Source organism: Pseudophryne corroboree, chromosome 3, assembly GCF_028390025.1.
Source record: "Pseudophryne corroboree isolate aPseCor3 chromosome 3, aPseCor3.hap2, whole genome shotgun sequence".
Lineage (NCBI taxonomy): Eukaryota > Metazoa > Chordata > Amphibia > Anura > Myobatrachidae > Pseudophryne > Pseudophryne corroboree.
In genome coordinates, this window is record NC_086446.1 from 310,409,051 (window position 1) to 310,428,300 (window position 19,250).

Sequence of the window (19,250 nt, forward strand, 5' to 3'; positions counted from 1 at the left end):
CATCATCACATGCTGTCACCCCCACCTTGGGCAGTGTGTGCCGCCCATATGTGTGTTAGTAGTTACATGCGCTCGGTTGTGTGTGCTACATAAGAAGCTCATGTGCAGCCTGGCAATGCTTTATATGCTCTTTACAGCATTAATGGACAGTTGGTATGGGAAGTGGGAGAAGTAATGTGTAGGGGAGGAGTCAGGAATAAATAAGCCGCCCCCCCCTAAAAGTCTAGATCCGTCCCTGCAGATAGGTGGCGTATCAGATATTAAACCTATAAGAACAGATACCACACTTGTTCTTAGCCAAATGCATCAGCGTCCTACCTGCCTGCTTGCCAGTCCCTCCTGATGCCCCATCTACATTTTGCATACCTACTCCAATCTACCTAGGTGACTAGCAGGCACACTCCTGTGTTTGTCACTTACTAGCTGGAGGCACAATTTGTGTGTGCTCCGCCTATGGCACACACCAATAAGCCGGCTGACAGGCATCCTTCCTGGCTCCGTTACTTTTGTCTGCACAATGCGGTCCATCAGACAGTGTGAAATCCTTCAACGGAATGTTCTCTAGTTCCAAAAAATTCTCAGCATTTGAATGCTTTGGCAAGAGAATTTAAATAGACGGCTTGCAGTTTCTGGAACTACAATAGTGTTCTGGAATGTCTGTTCTATGATCCTGGTTCTATGTTGTGTGTGCTTGTGTGCGTTCCATTTTGAAATGTCTTGCAATTGCCTAAATTTGATATTTTGGAAATAGCTTACATAGATGTACCTTTGCATTCACTCATTGGGTTAATCTTTTAAAATGTAACAACTGATAAAGGGACCTGAAAGGTGTTCTGCAATGTAACATTTTGTGTCTAGTTTGTATCTGCAAATGTTGCCCTCAAGCTACTTAAAGCATTTTGAAATGCTGCAATGGGCACTCTGGGTTCTAGGCCTACCTAGGTTAGGTACTTTACTTAAAATGTCTTACTAAGTTAATTTCCTATGCACAAATGAACTGCTTAATTGATGACTTACTTTATTTCTGGTTTAGGTCTTTTCCAGCCTTCACTATTGGGCATTGTTTTGTTATCAGAACAGCCGCAGGAGGCGCAATCTTACTCCATTAGAAGGAGCCAGAAAAAAATGACGCGTCACAGAGGATAACTCCTCCCTCCTGTAGCCCCTCCCCCCAAGAGCAAGTCTATAGAATGCTGCCAAGTAATGGTGACATCATCGTTCCATGATGTCACAATTAGCAACTGCTTTCTCTAAGGCTGCAGCTCCTGGTTGGAATCAGTTGGGGGGAGGGGCAGCAGGAGGAGGAAGTTATTCTTTGTGAAGCATCTTTTTTTTTTTTTTTGCTGGCTCCTAATCTAGAAGATTTGCAACTCCTGCTTCTGGTCTCCATACAAAACAATACCCACCAATGAGGTCCCGAAAGGCCAACCTTCAGAAGTCCAGTAAGTCATTAATTAAGAAATTCATTTCTGAGTAAATAATAAAGCTAGTTTGTTCGTAAATAAAAGGAAGCCATGAAACCCAGGTAGACGTCACATCCAGAGTATATGTATATGTATGTAGTACCATACATGTAGTACCATTGTAGCGTTTAAAAATGCTTTGACTAGGAGTTAAATACATGCAGTCATGAACTAGACACAACATGCTACATTGCAGAGCAGCTTTTAGATTAATTTATCAATTGTTACATTTTAAAAGATAATAATATTCCCGAATGCAAAGGTGCACCAAAGTAATCTGTTTGTAAATTGATAAATTTAGGTGGTGCAAGACATTGCAAAATGGGCATGCAAGCACACTTAAAGATCAAAAGCAGCAATTGTCTATTTTTGGATGACAGAATAGGAAAGGTGCACCGCTCCTGGAAGTACTGCATTACTTGGTCAAAACGTGGAGTGGACAGAGCAAGCTCTTTTCCCTTCTCCCTGTTCTAAACATCCATTTAATATATGGTCCGCAGATAGGTGGCATATCAGATATTAAACTTATAAGAACAGACACCACACTTGATCTTAGCCAAATGCATCAGTGTCCTACCTGCCTGCTTGCCAGTCCCTCCTGATGCCCCATCTACATTTTGCATACCTACTCCAATTTACCTAGGTGACTAGCAGGCACACTCCTGTGTTTGTCACTTACTAGCTGGAGGCACAATTTGTGTGTGCTCCGCCTATGGCACACACCAATAAGCCGGCTGACAGGCATCCTTCCTGGCTCCGTTACTTTTGTCTGCACAATGCCGTCCATCAGACAGTGTGAAATCCTTCAACGGAATGTTCTCTAGTTCCACAAAATTCTCAGCATTTGAATGCTTTGGCAAGAGGATTTAAACAGACGGCTTGCAGTTTCTGGAACTACAATAGTGTTCTGGAATGTCTGTTCTATGATCCTGGTTCTATGTTGTGTGTGATTGTGTGCTTTCCATTTTGAAATTTCTTGCGATTGCCTACATTTGATATTTTGGAAATAGCTTACATAGATGCACCTTTGCATTCACTCATTGGGTAAATCTTTTAAAATGTAACAACTGATAAAGGGACCTGAAAGGCGTTCTGTAATGTAACATTTTGTGTCTAGTTTGTATCTACAAATGTTGCCCTCAAGCTATTTAAAGCATTTTGAAATGCTGCAATGGGCACTCTGGGTTCTAGGCCTACCTAGGTTAGGTGCTTTACTTAAAATGTCTTACTAAGTTAATTTCCTATGCACAAATTAACTGCTTAATTGATGACTTACTTTATTTCTGGTTTAGGTCTTTTCCAGCCTTCACTATTGGGCATTGTTTTGTTATCAGAACAGCCGCAGGAGGCGCAATCTTACTCCATTAGAAGGAGCCAGAAAAAAATGACGCTTCACAGAGAATAACTCCTCCCTCCTGTAGCCCCTCCCCCCAAGAGCAAGTCTATAGAATGCTGCCAAGTAATGGTGACATCATCGTTCCATGATGTCACAATTAGCAGTCTATGGGGGTCATTTTGAGATGATCGTAGCTGTGCTAAATTTAGCACAGCTACGATCATTCACACTGACATATGGGGGGATGCCCAGCACAGGGCTATCCCGCCCCGCATGACAGTGCCGCCCCCCCGCAGAAGTGCAAAGGCTTCGCACAGCGGCGATGCCTATGCACTTCAAGAGTAGCTCCCAACCAGTGCAGCTTTAGCATGCTGGCCGGGAGCTACTCATCGCTCCCCGGCTCGCAGCAGCTAAGTGTGACGTCAAATGCCAAACGCCGCCGTTCCGCCCCGCCCAGCGACCGCCTCTGCCTGTCAATCAGACAGAGGCGATCGTAGCGGCCTAATGGTCTCTAGTTCCATGAAATTCTCAGCAATTTAATGCTGTGGCAAGAGAATTTAAACAGACGGCTTGCAGTTTCTGGAACTACAATAGTGTTCTGTGATGTCTGTTCAATGGGGGTCATTCCGACCCGATCGCTCGCTGCAGTTAATCATGTCGGAACTTCACATGCGACGGCGCCGCCAGCCATCATTGCCAAGCGATCGCCAATGAGGCAGAGGCAGTCACTGGGCAGGAGGGGGATGGTCGGCGGCATTAGGTCGCCATTAAGGGGGCGCGGTCCGGTCAACGCAGGCGTGGTTGGACTGTTAGGGGGGGGCGTGGCGGCTACTTGACGTCACACGCAGCCGCTGCGACCCGGGGCAGCGAGGAGGTTCTCCCGGTTAGCCGCAGGAGCTGCGCTGGCCGGCAGTAACTCCTGAGATGCAAAAGCATCGCCGCTGTGCAATGCTTTTGCATTTATGCGGGATGGCGGGGTGGCGGCACTGACACGCGGGGTGTACTGCCCCCCCCCCTGCATGTCTGAGTGCCTGACCGTAGCTGTGCTAAATTTAGCACAGCTACGCTCAACTCGGAATGACCCCCAATGATCCTGGTTCAATGTTGTGTGTGCTTGTGTGCTTTCCATTTTGAAATATCTTGCGATGGCCTAATTTGATATTTTGGAAATAGCTTACATAGATGCACCTTTGCATTTATTCATTGGGTTAATCCTGTAAAATGTAACAACTGATAAAGGGACCTGAAAGGTGTTCTGCAATGTAACACTTTGTGTCTAATTTGTGTCTGCGTATGTTGCCCTCAATCTATTTGAAGCATTTTTAAATGCTGCAATGGGCACTCAGGGTGCTAGGCCTACCTAGGTTAGGTGCTTTACTTAAAATGTCTTACTAAGTTAATTTACAATGCACAAATGAACTACATAATTAATAACTTACTTTATTTCTGGTTTAGGTCTTTTCTGGACTTCACTTTTGGGCATTGATTTGTTATCAGAACATCCGCAGGAGGCGCAATCTTACTCCATTAGAAGGAGCCAGAAAAAAATGACGCTTCACAGAGAATAACTCCTCCCTCCTGCTGCCCCTCCCCCAACTGAAGTCAATGAACAAGTGCAGGTCTATAGAATGCTGTAAAGTAATGGTGACATCATCGTTCCACGATGTCACAATTAGCAGCTGCATTCTCTAAGGCTGCAGCTCCTGGTTGGAATCAGTTGGGGTGAGAGGCAGCAGGAGGAGGGATTTATTCTTTATGAAGTATCATTTTTTTTTTTACTGGCTTCAAATCTAGCAGATTTGCAACTCCTGCTTCTGTCCTCCATACGAAACAATACCCACCAATGAGGGCCCGAAAGGCCACACTCCAGAAATCCAGTAAGTCATTAATTAAGTAATTCATTTCTGAGTAAGTAATGAAGCTATTTTGTTTGTAAATAAAAGGAAGCCATGAAACCCAGGTAGACGTCACATCCAGAGTATATGTATATGTATGTAGTACCGTACATGTAGTACCATTGTAGCGTTTAAAAATGCTTTGACTAGAAGGAGTGAAATACATGCAGTCATGAACTAGACACAAAATGCTACATTGCAGAGCAGCTTTTAGATCAATTTATCAATTGTTACATTTTAAAAGATAATAATATTCCGGAATGCAAAGGTGCACCAAAGTAATCTGTTTGTAAATTGACAAATTTAGGTGGTGCAAGACATTGTAAAATGGGCATGCAAGCACACTTAAAGATGAAAAGCAGCAATTGTCTATTTTTGGATGACAGAATAGGAAAGGTGCACCGCTCCTGGAAGTACTGCAATCCATTTAATATATAGTCCGCAGATAGGCAGGGCCGGATCCAGGGAGGGGCGAATGGGGCGAACGCCCCCCCTAACTGTCATAGCCACGCCCACTTACATGAGGTGGGGGCTGCTGCCAGATGATGGTGTGTGGCTGCACTAACATCCCTCCCCATCCTCCGTGTCCCTGGGGCCTCTAGCCCCATCTGCCATCATCACATGCTGTCACCCCCACCTTGGGCAGTGTGTGCCGCCCATATGTGTGTTAGTAGTTACATGCGCTCGGTTGTGTGTGCTACATAAGAAGCTCATGTGCAGCCTGGCAATGCTTTATATGCTCTTTACAGCATTAATGGACAGTTGGTATGGGAAGTGGGAGAAGTAATGTGTAGGGGAGGAGTCAGGAATAAATAAGCCGCCCCCCCTAAAAGTCTAGATCCGTCCCTGCAGATAGGTGGCGTATCAGATATTAAACTTATAAGAACAGATACCACACTTGTTCTTAGCCAAATGCATCAGCGTCCTACCTGCCTGCTTGCCAGTCCCTCCTGATGCCCCATCTACATTTTGCATACCTACTCCAATCTACCTAGGTGACTAGCAGGCACACTCCTGTGTTTGTCACTTACTAGCTGGAGGCACAATTTGTGTGTGCTCCGCCTATGGCACACACCAATAAGCCGGCTGACAGGCATCCTTCCTGGCTCCGTTACTTTTGTCTGCACAATGCGGTCCATCAGACAGTGTGAAATCCTTCAACGGAATGTTCTCTAGTTCCAAAAAATTCTCAGCATTTGAATGCTTTGGCAAGAGAATTTAAATAGACGGCTTGCAGTTTCTGGAACTACAATAGTGTTCTGGAATGTCTGTTCTATGATCCTGGTTCTATGTTGTGTGTGCTTGTGTGCGTTCCATTTTGAAATGTCTTGCAATTGCCTAAATTTGATATTTTGGAAATAGCTTACATAGATGTACCTTTGCATTCACTCATTGGGTTAATCTTTTAAAATGTAACAACTGATAAAGGGACCTGAAAGGTGTTCTGCAATGTAACATTTTGTGTCTAGTTTGTATCTGCAAATGTTGCCCTCAAGCTACTTAAAGCATTTTGAAATGCTGCAATGGGCACTCAGGGTGCTAGGTCTACCTAGGTTAGGTACTTTACTTAAAATGTCTTACTAAGTTAATTTCCTATGCACAAATGAACTGCTTAATTGATGACTTACTTTATTTCTGGTTTAGGTCTTTTCCAGCCTTCACTATTGGGCATTGTTTTGTTATCAGAACAGCCGCAGGAGGCGCAATCTTACTCCATTAGAAGGAGCCAGAAAAAAATGACGCTTCACAGAGGATAACTCCTCCCTCCTGTAGCCCCTCCCCCCAAGAGCAAGTCTATAGAATGCTGCCAAGTAATGGTGACATCATCGTTCCATGATGTCACAATTAGCAACTGCATTCTCTAAGGCTGCAGCTCCTGGTTGGAATCAGTTGGGGGGAGGGGCAGCAGGAGGAGGAAGTTATTCTTTGTGAAGCATCTTTTTTTTTTTTTTTTGCTGGCTCCTAATCTAGAAGATTTGCAACTCCTGCTTCTGGTCTCCATACAAAACAATACCCACCAATGAGGTCCCGAAAGGCCAACCTTCAGAAGTCCAGTAAGTCATTAATTAAGAAATTCATTTCTGAGTAAATAATAAAGCTAGTTTGTTCGTAAATAAAAGGAAGCCATGAAACCCAGGTAGACGTCACATCCAGAGTATATGTATATGTATGTAGTACCATACATGTAGTACCATTGTAGCGTTTAAAAATGCTTTGACTAGGAGTTAAATACATGCAGTCATGAACTAGACACAACATGCTACATTGCAGAGCAGCTTTTAGATTAATTTATCAATTGTTACATTTTAAAAGATAATAATATTCCCGAATGCAAAGGTGCACCAAAGTAATCTGTTTGTAAATTGATAAATTTAGGTGGTGCAAGACATTGCAAAATGGGCATGCAAGCACACTTAAAGATCAAAAGCAGCAATTGTCTATTTTTGGATGACAGAATAGGAAAGGTGCACCGCTCCTGGAAGTACTGCATTACTTGGTCAAAACGTGGAGTGGACAGAGCAAGCTCTTTTCCCTTCTCCCTGTTCTAAACATCCATTTAATATATGGTCCGCAGATAGGTGGCATATCAGATATTAAACTTATAAGAACAGACACCACACTTGATCTTAGCCAAATGCATCAGCGTCCTACCTGCCTGCTTGCCAGTCCCTCCTGATGCCCCATCTACATTTTGCATACCTACTCCAATTTACCTAGGTGACTAGCAGGCACACTCCTGTGTTTGTCACTTACTAGCTGGAGGCACAATTTGTGTGTGCTCCGCCTATGGCACACACCAATAAGCCGGCTGACAGGCATCCTTCCTGGCTCCGTTACTTTTGTCTGCACAATGCCGTCCATCAGACAGTGTGAAATCCTTCAACGGAATGTTCTCTAGTTCCACAAAATTCTCAGCATTTGAATGCTTTGGCAAGAGGATTTAAACAGACGGCTTGCAGTTTCTGGAACTACAATAGTGTTCTGGAATGTCTGTTCTATGATCCTGGTTCTATGTTGTGTGTGATTGTGTGCTTTCCATTTTGAAATTTCTTGCGATTGCCTACATTTGATATTTTGGAAATAGCTTACATAGATGCACCTTTGCATTCACTCATTGGGTAAATCTTTTAAAATGTAACAACTGATAAAGGGACCTGAAAGGCGTTCTGTAATGTAACATTTTGTGTCTAGTTTGTATCTACAAATGTTGCCCTCAAGCTATTTAAAGCATTTTGAAATGCTGCAATGGGCACTCTGGGTTCTAGGCCTACCTAGGTTAGGTGCTTTACTTAAAATGTCTTACTAAGTTAATTTCCTATGCACAAATTAACTGCTTAATTGATGACTTACTTTATTTCTGGTTTAGGTCTTTTCCAGCCTTCACTATTGGGCATTGTTTTGTTATCAGAACAGCCGCAGGAGGCGCAATCTTACTCCATTAGAAGGAGCCAGAAAAAAATGACGCTTCACAGAGAATAACTCCTCCCTCCTGTAGCCCCTCCCCCCAAGAGCAAGTCTATAGAATGCTGCCAAGTAATGGTGACATCATCGTTCCATGATGTCACAATTAGCAGCTGCATTCTCTAAGGCTGCAGCTCCTGGTTGGAATCAGCTGGGGGGAGGGGCAGCAAGAAGAGGAAGTTATTCTTTGTGAAGCATCTTTTTTTTTTTTTTTTTTTTTGCTGGCTCCTAATCTAGAAGATTTGCAACTCCTGCTTCTGGTCTCCATACAAAACAATACCCACCAATGAGGTCCCGAAAGACCAACCTTCAGAAGTCCAGTACGTCATTAATTAAGTAATTCATTTCTGAGTAAGTTAGGAAGCTAGTTTATTCGATAATAAAAGGAAGCCATGAAACCCAGGTAGACGTCACATCCAGAGTATATGTATATGTATGTAGTACCATACATGTAGTACCATTGTAGCGTTTAAAAATGCTTTGACTAGGAGTTAAATACATGCAATCATGAACTAGACACAACATGCTACATTGCAGAGCAGCTTTTAGATTAATTTATCAATTGTTACATTTTAAAAGATAATAATATTCCCGAATGCAAAGGTGCACCAAAGTAATCTGTTTGTAAATTGATAAATTTAGGTGGTGCAAGACATTGCAAAATGGGCATGCAAGCACACTTAAAGATGAAAAGCAGCAATTGTCTATTTTTGGATGACAGAATAGGAAAGGTGCACCGCTCCTGGAAGTACTGCATTACTTGGTCAAAACGTGGAGTGGACAGAGCAAGCGCTTTTCCCTTCTCCCTGTTCTAAACATCCATTTAATATATGGTCCGCAGATAGGTGGCGTATCAGATATTAAACTTATAAGAACAGACACCACACTTGATTTTAGCCAAATGCATCAGCGTCCTACCTGCCTGCTTGCCAGTCCCTCCTGATGCCCCATCTACATTTTGCATACCTACTCCAATTTACCTAGGTGACTAGCAGGCACACTCCTGTGTTTGTCACTTACTAGCTGGAGGCACAATTTGTGTGTGCTCCGCCTATGGCACACACCAATAAGCCGGCTGACAGGCATCCTTCCTGGCTCCGTTACTTTTGTCTGCACAATGCGGTCCATCAGACAGTGTGAAATCCTTCAACGGAATGTTCTCTAGTTCCACAAAATTCTCAGCATTTGAATGCTTTGGCAAGAGGATTTAAACAGATGGCTTGCAGTTTCTGGAACTACAATAGTGTTCTGGAATGTCTGTTCTATGATCCTGGTTCTATGTTGTGTGTGCTTGTGTGCGTTCCATTTTGAAATGTCTTGCAATTGCCTAAATTTGATATTTTGGAAATAGCTTACATAGATGTACCTTTGCATTCACTCATTGGGTAAATCTTTTAAAATGTAACAACTGATAAAGGGACCTGAAAGGAGTTCTGTAATGTAACATTTTGTGTCCAGTTTGTATCTACAAATGTTGCCCTCAAGCTATTTAAAGCATTATTAAATGCTGCAATGGGCACTCAGGGTTCTAGGCCTACCTAGGTTAGGTGCTTTACTTAAAATGTCTTACTAAGTTAATTTCCTATGTACAAATTAACTGCTTAATTGATGACTTACTTTATTTCTGGTTTAGGTCTTTTCCAGCCTTCACTATTGGGCATTGTTTTGCTATCAGAACAGCCGCAGGAGGCGCAATCTTACTCCATTAGAAGGAGCCAGAAAAAAATGACGCTTCACAGAGAATAACTCCTCCCTCCTGTAGCCCCTCCCCCCTACTGAAGTCAATGAACAAGAGCAAGTCTATAGAATGCTGCCAAGTAATGGTGACATCATCGTTCCATGATGTCACAATTAGCAGCTGTATTCTCTAAGGCTGCAGCTCCTGGTTGGAATCAGCTGGGGGGAGGGGCAGCAGGAGGAGGGAGTTATTCTTTGTGAAGCATCATTTTTATTTTATTTTTTTGCTGGCTCCTAATCTAGAAGATTTGCAACTCCTGCTTCTGGTCTCCATACAAAACAATACCCACCAATGAGGTCCCGAAAGGCCAACCTTCAGAAGTCCAGTAAGTCATTAATTAAGTAATTAATTTCTGAGTAAATAATGAAGCTAGTTTGTTCGTAAATAAAAGGAAGCCATGAAACCCAGGTAGACGTCACATCCAGAGTATATGTATATGTATGTAGTAGCATACATGTAGTACCATTGTAGCGTTTAAAAATGCTTTGACTAGAAGGAGTGAAATACATGCGGTCATGAACTTGACACAACATGCTACATTGCAGAGCAGCTTTTAGATAAATTTATCAATTGTTACATTTTAAAAGATAATAATAATCCCGAATGCAAAGGTGCACCAAAGTAATCTGTTTGTAAATTGATAAATTTAGGTGGTGCAAGACATTGCAAAATGGGCATGCAAGCACACTTAAAGATGAAAAGCATCAATTGTCTACTTTTGGATGACAGAATAGGAAAGGTGCACCGCTCCTGGAAGTACTGCATTACTTGGTCAACACGTGGAGTGGACAGAGCAAGCTCTTTTCCCTTCTCCCTGTTCTAAACATCCAATTAATATATGGTCCGCAGATAGGTGGCGTATCAGATATTAAACTTATAAGAACAGACACCACACTTGACCTTAGCCAAATGCATCAGCGTCCTACCTGCCTGCTTGCCAGTCCCTCCTGATGCCCCATCTACATTTTGCATACCTACTCCAACCTACCTAGGTGACTAGCAGGCACACTCCTGTGTTTGTCACTTACTAGCTGGAGGCACAATTTGTGTGTGCTCCGCCTATGGCACACACCAATAAGCCGGCTGACAGGCATCCTAACTGGCTCCGTTACTTTTGTCTGCACAATGCGGTCCACCAGACAGTGTGAAATCCTTCAACGGATTGTTCTCTAGTTCCACAAAATTCTCAGCATTTGAATGCTTTGGCAAGAGGATTTAAACAGATGGCTTGCAGTTTCTGGAACTACAATAGTGTTCTGGAATGTCTGTTCTATGATCCTGGTTCTATGTCAGGCATGTCCAAACTGCGGCCCTTCAGCTGTTGTGAAACTACATATACCAGCATGCCCTGTCACAGTTTTGCTGTCAGTGAATGCTAAAGCTGTGTCAGGGCATGCTGGGTTGTGTAGTTTCTCAACAGCTGGAGGGCCGCAGTTTGGACATGCCTGTTCTATGTTGTGTGTGCTTGTGTGCTTTCCATTTTGAAATGTCTTGCGATGGCCTAAATTTGATATTTTGGAAATAGCTTACATAGATGCACCTTTGCATTCACTCATTGGGTTAATCTTTTCAAATGTAACAACTGATAAAGGGACCTGAAAGGTGTTCGTCAATGTAACATTTTGTGTCTAGTTTGCATCTGTTTGTAAATTGACAAATTTAGGTGGTGCAAGACATTGCAAAATGGGCATGCAAGCACACTTAAAGATGAAAAGCAGCAATTGTCTATTTTTTGATGACAGAATAGGAAAGGTGCACCGCTCCTGGAAGTACTGCATTACTTGGTCAAAACGTGGAGTGGACAGAGCAAGCTCTTTTCCCTTCTCCCTGTTCTAAAAATCCATTTAATATATAGTCCGCAGATAGGTGGCGTATCAGATATTAAACTTATAAGAACAGATACCACACTTGATCTTAGCCAAATGCATCAGCGCCCTACCTGCCTGCTTGCCAGTCCCTCCTGATGCCCCATCTATATTTTGCATACCTACTCCAACCTACCTAGGTGACTAGCAGGCACACTCCTGTGTTTGTCACTTACTAGCTAGAGGCACAATTTGTGTGTGCTCCACCTATGGCACACACCAATAAGCCGGCTGACAGGCATCCTTCCTGGCTCCCTCACTTTTGTCTGCACAATGCGGTCCATCAGACAGTGTGAAATCCTTCAACGGAATGTTCTCTAGTTACACAAATTTCTCAGCATTTGAATGCTTTGGCAAGAGGATTTAAACAGACGGCTTGCAGTTTCTGGAACTACAAAAGTGTTCTGGAATGTCTGTTCTATGATCCTGGTCCTATGTTGTGTGTGCTTGTGTGCTTTCCATTTTGAAATGTCTTGCGATGGCCTAAATTTGATATTTTGGAAATAGCTTACATAGATGCACCTTTACATTCACTCATTGAGTTAATCTTTTAAAATGTAACAACTGATAAAGGGACCTGAAAGGTGTTCTGCAATGTAACATTTTGTGTCTAGTTTGTATCTGCAAATGTTGCCCTCAATCTATTTAAAGCAATTTTAAATGCTGCAATGGGCACTCAGGGTTCTAGGCCTACCTAGGTTAGGTGCTTTACTTAAAATGTCTTACTAAGTTAATTTCCTATGCACAAATTAACTGCATAATTAATGACTTACTTTATTTTTGGTTTAGGTCTTTTCCAGCCTTCACTATTGGGCATTGTTTTGTTATCAGAACAGCCGCAGGAGGCGCAATCTTACTCCATTAGAAGGAGCCAGAAAAAAATGACGCTTCACAGAGAATAACTCCTCCCTCCTGTAGCCCCTCCCCCCAAGAGCAAGTCTATAGAATGCTGCCAAGTAATGGTGACATCATCGTTCCATGATGTCACAATTAGCACCTGCATTCTCTAAGGCTGCAGCTCCTGGTTGGAATCAGATGGCGGGAGGGGCAGCAGGAGGAGGAAGTTATTCTTTGTGAAGCATCTTTTTTTTTTTGCTGGCTCCTAATCTTAAAGATTTGCAACTCCTGCTTCTGGTCTCCATACAAAACAATACCACCCAATGAGGTCCCGAAAGGCCAACCTCCAGGCGTATCAGATATTAAACTTATAAGAACATATACCACACTTGATCTTAGCCAAATGCATCAGCGTCCTACCTGCCTGCTTGCCAGTTCCTCCTGATGCCCCATCTACATTTTGCACACCTACTCCAATCTACCTAGGTGACTAGCAGGCACACTCCTGTGTTTGTCACTTACTAGCTGGAGGCACAATTTGTGTGTGTTCCGCCTATGGCACACACCAATAAGCTGACTGACAGGCATCCTTCCTGGCTCCGTTACTTTTGTCTGCACAATGCGGTCCAGCACACAGTGTGAAATCCTTCAACGGAATGTTCTCTAGTTCCACAAAATTCTCAGCATTTGAATGCTTTGGCAAGAGGATTTAAACAGACGGCTTGCAGTTTCTGGAACTACAATAGTGTTCTGCAGGGCCGGTGCAAGGTTTCTCAGCGCCCTAGGCAAAATTTCAGCCCACTTCTCCCCCCCCCCCCATCATCAGTATTTATGAAAGTGAAATCTAATAAACACGTGAGGTGTGAGGTGTGATATAGAAGCTGTGTAGTCTGATTCTGATCTTCCTGAAGCGGCACATAGCACAAAAAGAAAAACTTATGATTTATACAGTATTACATAAATGACATGTTAATATGAACCCAGTCCCAAAAACAGATAATGTATAATACAGTACCACAGACTGTTGTTTTATATTATAGATAGGCACTATCTCATTACTAATAACACAATACACACACACACACACACAGCCATAGGCGTGCACAGCACATTAGGGGGTGCACCATCGGAGGGGCGTGTCTAGTGCCACCTAATGTCATTCCTTTCCATTCCAAATGCAGCTTACCCATTTGGTGGTTTCTCACAACAGGGAACCTCTGAAGAAATGTATTCTCCCTGGGCAGACAGCGTCTTCAGTCACTATTCACTATCATGTAGGATAATACATGGTCCAGAAGATGCCTGTTTGTGTAGGAATATAACCAATGTCATCATCATCATACAACAGAGGATCAGCCAGACTCGTGTCACCTCCTGCCCTCTGCGTTTCTCAGCCACCCCATCTCCTGCCTGCGTCTCACAGCCCCATCATCATCTCCTCCCTGCGTCTCTCTGCACACCATCATCTCCTCCGAGTTGTCTCTCAGCCACACCATCATCTCGGCCACATCATCTCTACCGAGTTGTCTTTCAGCCACACCATAATCACCTCCCTATCTCTCAGCCACACCATCATATCCCGCTCTGCATCTCCCTGCCACGCCATCACCTCCCATCTGCATCGTTCACCATTCCCCTTCACTCTGTGCCTCTCAGCCTCCCACCCTTCACTGTTTCTCAGCTTGCCCCCCTACACTATCTGCCTCTTGGCTTAACACCCACACTTACTCTAGGTCTCTCAACTGCTCCCCCTTCAGTCTGTGCCTCTCACCGTTGTGTCTCTCAGTCTGCCCCCCTTTCACTCTGTGCCTCTCAGCCTCCCACCTTTGTGTGTCTCACTCCCTCTGTTTTCTAAACCCCACTTTAATCACTATCTACTATTAACTTACTGTCTGTTACTTTTCTTTCTCTTCCTGTCACTTTCATTTTGACATGTTTCTCACTCTTTTTTTTTCGTAGTAGAGTGAGGGAGCTGAGATCTAGCAGGCCTGTCTGGGAATCTTGGGCAGCATGCAATTCATCACACAGAAGAATGTGTGCTTGCACTTACTGTACGGTACTCTGGAGGGGAGGAGCTGCATGGCATGGCTGTGAGGATATGCTGTTTGCCTCAGTACAGCTCGGCCTCATACTCTGCGGAGTACATCATTTGCCCCCCTTCTGGACCACCATGGATATGCGATTGCCTCTCTCTGAGGTTTCAGGGGAAACTTACAACTACTGAAACCCCCCTGTATGCGCACTTGTCAGCGCTGAGCGCTGACGGCATTTGAAATGTGGCGCCTGAGCTCACGTTCTGGCAGCCAATCAGAAGCTGCCGCTCCTGATTGGCTGCTGGTTTGTGGGCTCCAATTGGCTCGCGGCCGGTGCCACATTTCAAATGCTGCCAGCTGTTCTGTATCTCCATGGCTGCTAAGCATAGTAAAAAGTTCCTGACTGGGTGCAGCGGTGCGGCAGGGGGAGAGGAGGACACATGAATCGACATTCTGCACTCTGATACTGCAGCAGTAGGCGCGTGTCGCGCCTATGAATACAGCATGCATTGCACATATATACACACACACATACACAGTGGCGCACCCAGGGGGGGTTTCCGAGTACCCAGAAACCCCCCTCCACTAAAAAAAAAAAAATTTTTTTTTTTTTGCTGCATGAGTATAATTAATGACTGTCTAGCGTCCTCTGCAGCCTGCTGTCTTCCTGGTGGCACTTGCAAGTGCAATAAAAGTTTACTTTATTTTAATTATAGTACATATATATCCATGTGCCTACATATATACACATGTATATACATACATTTATACATATAAACACACACACACACACACACACACACACACACACACACACACACACACACACACACACATATGATATATATATATACATGTGTATATATATGTGTACTGTATGTGTGTGTGTATATATATATATATATATATATATATATGTATGCATGTTTAATATGCTATGTATATGTGTATATGGGTTCACTACGATCTCCCGGCGGCCGGCCTCCCAGCGACCAGCATACCGGCGCCGGGAGGCCGGCCGCCAGCTTACCAACAGTGTGGCGAGCGCAAATGTGCCCCTTGCGGGGCATATGTGTGTGTAGATATATGTATATATATATATATATGTGTAGATATATATATATATATATATATATATACACACACACACAGACACACTAGTTTTACGGACCCAGCATATACTGGGTCACCTCAGTCCCCACCCCCGTGATTGGCTCCGCCCAGTTCTGGAAACCCCCCCATGCAAATCCTGCGTTTGCCACTGATACAGTATGCACATTTACAGTATATATACACACATACAGCATGCATTGCACATATACACACACATACAATATATATACACACACAAATACAGCATGCATTGCACATAGACACACACATACTGTACAGCCTACATATATACAGACACAGCTTTGCTCCTGTCCGCACTCTGTCCACTACCAGCCATGGCACAGCAGGGAGAGGCCAGCAGGGCGCAGTGTCCTGACCTCCAGGATTCAGGCTGCTGATCCACCACTGTCAAGCTACTGTACCTCTGCTCCCCATCCGGAGAAGCTGCGCCCCCCGAGCCCATCACTTCCCCACACAGCAGAAGCATGCCCTGCTCCGCCGCCGCCTCCTCCGCTCCTTGCCGTCTCCGTCCAGACAAGCAGCCCCTGAACCCGTCACTTCCGCACACATCAGCAGCAGCACGCTCGGCTCCGCCGCCGCTGCCTCCTCCACTCACCAGTGTCTCTGTCAAGAGAAAGTATACCCAGGCATCCCCCGGGCCTGTCACGCCCGCAAACGCTGCAGCATACTCGGGTCCGCCGCCACCACCGCCGCCTCCTCCGATCCCCTAGTCAAACAACAGATGCAGCTGTTTGGACAAAAAAGTTGTTTTAGCAGGATCATATCGCCCTCCAGTGGCAGGCGCCCATAGGCAGCTGCCTAAAGCTGCCTAATGGTGGCGCCGGCCCTGGTGTTCTGGAATGTCTGTTCTATGATCCTGGTTCTATGTTGTGTGTGCTTGTGTGCGTTCCATTTTGAAATGTCTTGCAATGGCCTACATTTGATATTTTGGAAATAGCTTACATAGATGCAACTTTGCATTCACTCATTGGGTTAATCTTTTAAAATGTAACAACTGATAAAGGGACCTGACAGGTGTTCTGTAATGTAACATTTTGTGTCTAGTTTGTATCTGCAAATGTTGCCCTCAATCTATTTAAAACATTTTTAAATGCTGCAATGGGCACTCAGGGTTCTAGGCCTACCTAGGTTAGGTGCTTTACTTAAAATGTCTTACTGAGTTAATTTCCTATGCACAAATTAACTGCTTAATTAATGACTTACTTTAATTCTGGTTTAGGTCTTTTCCAGACTTCACTATTGGGCATTGTTTTGTTATCAGAACAGCCGCAGGAGGCGCAATCTTACTCCATTAGAAGGAGCCAGATAAAAATGACGCTTCACAGAGAATAACTCCTCCCTCCTGCTGTCCCTCCCCCCAACTGAAGTCAATGAACAAGAGCAAGTCTATAGAATGCTGCCAAGTAATGGTGACATCACCGTACCATGATGTCACAATTAGCAGCTGCATTCTCTAGGGCTGCAGCTCCGGGTGGAATCAGTTGGGGGGAGGGGCAGCAGGAGGAGGGAGTTATTCTTTGTGAAGCATAATTTTTTTTTTTTTTTTTTGCTGGCTCCTAATCTAGAAGATTTGCAACTCCTGCTTCTGGTCTCCATACAAAACAATACCCACCAATGAGGTCCCGAAAGGCCATACTCCAGAAATCCAGTAAGTCATTAATTAAGTAATTCATTTCTGAATAAGTAATGAAGCTAGTTTGTTTATTAAAAAAGTAAGCCATGAAACCCAGGTAGACGTCACATCCAGAGTATATGTATATGTAGTATCATACATGTAGTACCATTGTAGTGTTTAAAAATGCTTTGACTAGAAGGAGTGAATTACACGCAGGCAGGAACTAGACACAAAATGCTACATTGCAGAGCAGCTTTCAGCTCAATTTATCAGTTGCTGCATCTTAAAAGATAATAATATTCCTGAATGCAAAGGTGCACCAAAGTAATCCGTTTGCAAATGAACAAATTTAGGTGGTGCAAGACATTGCAAAATGGGCATGCAAGCACACTTAAAGATGAAAAGCAGCAATTATCTATTTTTGGATGACAGAATAGGAAAGGTGCACTGCTCCTGGAAGTACTGCATTACTTGGTCAAAACGTGGAGTGGACAGAGCAAGCTCTTTTCCCATCTCCCTTTTCTAAAATTCCATTTAATATATAACCCTAAGATAGGTGGCGTATCAGATTTTAAACTTATAAGAACAGATACCACACTTGATCTTAGCCAAAAGTGTCAGCGTCCTACCTGTCTGCTTGCCAGTTCCTCCTGATGCCCCATCTACATTTTGCACACCTACTCCAATCTACCTAGGTGACAAGCAGGCACACTTCTGTGTTTGTCACTTACTAGCTGGAGGCACAATTTGTGTGTGCTCCGCCTATGGCACACACCAATAAGCTGGATGATAGACATCCTTTCTGGCTCCGTGACTTTTGTCTGCACAATGCAGTCCATCAGACAGTGTGAAATACTTCAACGGAATGTTCTCTAGTTCCACAAAATTCTCAGCATTTGAATGCTGTGGCAAGAGGATTTAAACAGATGGCTTGAAGTTTCTGGAACTACAATAGTGTTCTGGAAAGTCTGTTCTATGATCCTGGTTCTATGTTGTGTGTGATTGTGTGCTTTCCATTTTGAAATGTCTTGCGATGGCCTAAATTTGATATTTTGGAAATAGCTTACATAGATGTACCTTTGCATTCACTCATTGGGTTAATTTTTTAAAATGTAACAACTGATAAAGGGACCTGAAAGGTGTTCTGCAGTGTAACATTTTGTGTCTAGTTTGTGTCTGCGTATGTTGCCCTCAATCTATTTAAAGCATTTTTACATGCTGCAATGGGCACTCAGGGTGCTAGGCCTACCTAGGTTAGGCATTGTTTTGTTATCAGAACAGCCGCAGGAGGCGCAATCTTACTCCATTAGAAGGAGCCAGAAAAAAATTACGCTTCACAGAGAATAACTCCTCCCTCCTGCTGCCCCTCCCCCAACTGAAGTCAATGAACAAGTGCAGGTCTATAGAATGCTGCCAAGTAATGGTGACATCATCGTTCCATGCTGTCACAATTAGCAGCTGAATTCTCTAAGGCTGCAGCTCCTGGTTGGAATCAGTTGGGGGGAGGGGCAGCAGGAGGAGGGAGTTATTCTTTGTGAAAAATATATATATATTTTTTTTTTTGCTGGCTCCTAATCTAGAAGATTTGCAACTCCTGCTTCTGGTCTCCATACAAAACAATACTTACCAATGAGGTCCCGAAAGGCCAACCTCCAGAAGTTATTAATTAAGTAATTAATTTTTGAGTAAGTAATGAAGCTAGTTTGTTCGTAAAAAAAAGTTAGCCATGAAACCCAGGTAGGCATCACATCCAGAGTATATGTATATGTAGTACCAGTGGTGGAACTACCGCCAGTGCAGGCAGTGCCTTGCACTGGTGCCCGCCACTGTCCAGGGGCCCAAAGCAGCGTGGCATGTAATGAGTCAAACTGA

General features: G+C 43.8%; 6 non-coding genes across 6 annotated transcripts; all 6 read right to left on the reverse strand.

The window, feature by feature from the left end:
- Positions 1-1,848: 1,848 nt before the first annotated feature.
- On the reverse strand, positions 1,849-2,035 carry LOC134899766 (U2 spliceosomal RNA). The gene has a single exon (XR_010173375.1). It is a non-coding gene; the product is annotated as a U2 spliceosomal RNA (small nuclear RNA).
- A 5,119-nt stretch (positions 2,036-7,154) lies between these two features.
- On the reverse strand, positions 7,155-7,342 carry LOC134899770 (U2 spliceosomal RNA). The gene has a single exon (XR_010173378.1). It is a non-coding gene; the product is annotated as a U2 spliceosomal RNA (small nuclear RNA).
- Positions 7,343-8,882: 1,540 nt separating this feature from the next.
- On the reverse strand, positions 8,883-9,070 carry LOC134899779 (U2 spliceosomal RNA). Its single transcript, XR_010173383.1, has one exon. It is a non-coding gene; the product is annotated as a U2 spliceosomal RNA (small nuclear RNA).
- Positions 9,071-10,628: 1,558 nt separating this feature from the next.
- On the reverse strand, positions 10,629-10,818 carry LOC134899767 (U2 spliceosomal RNA). The gene has a single exon (XR_010173376.1). It is a non-coding gene; the product is annotated as a U2 spliceosomal RNA (small nuclear RNA).
- An 823-nt stretch (positions 10,819-11,641) lies between these two features.
- Positions 11,642-11,831, reverse strand: LOC134899749 (U2 spliceosomal RNA). The gene has a single exon (XR_010173364.1). It is a non-coding gene; the product is annotated as a U2 spliceosomal RNA (small nuclear RNA).
- Positions 11,832-17,815: 5,984 nt separating this feature from the next.
- Positions 17,816-17,999, reverse strand: LOC134899753 (U2 spliceosomal RNA). The gene has a single exon (XR_010173366.1). It is a non-coding gene; the product is annotated as a U2 spliceosomal RNA (small nuclear RNA).
- Positions 18,000-19,250: the final 1,251 nt, after the last annotated feature.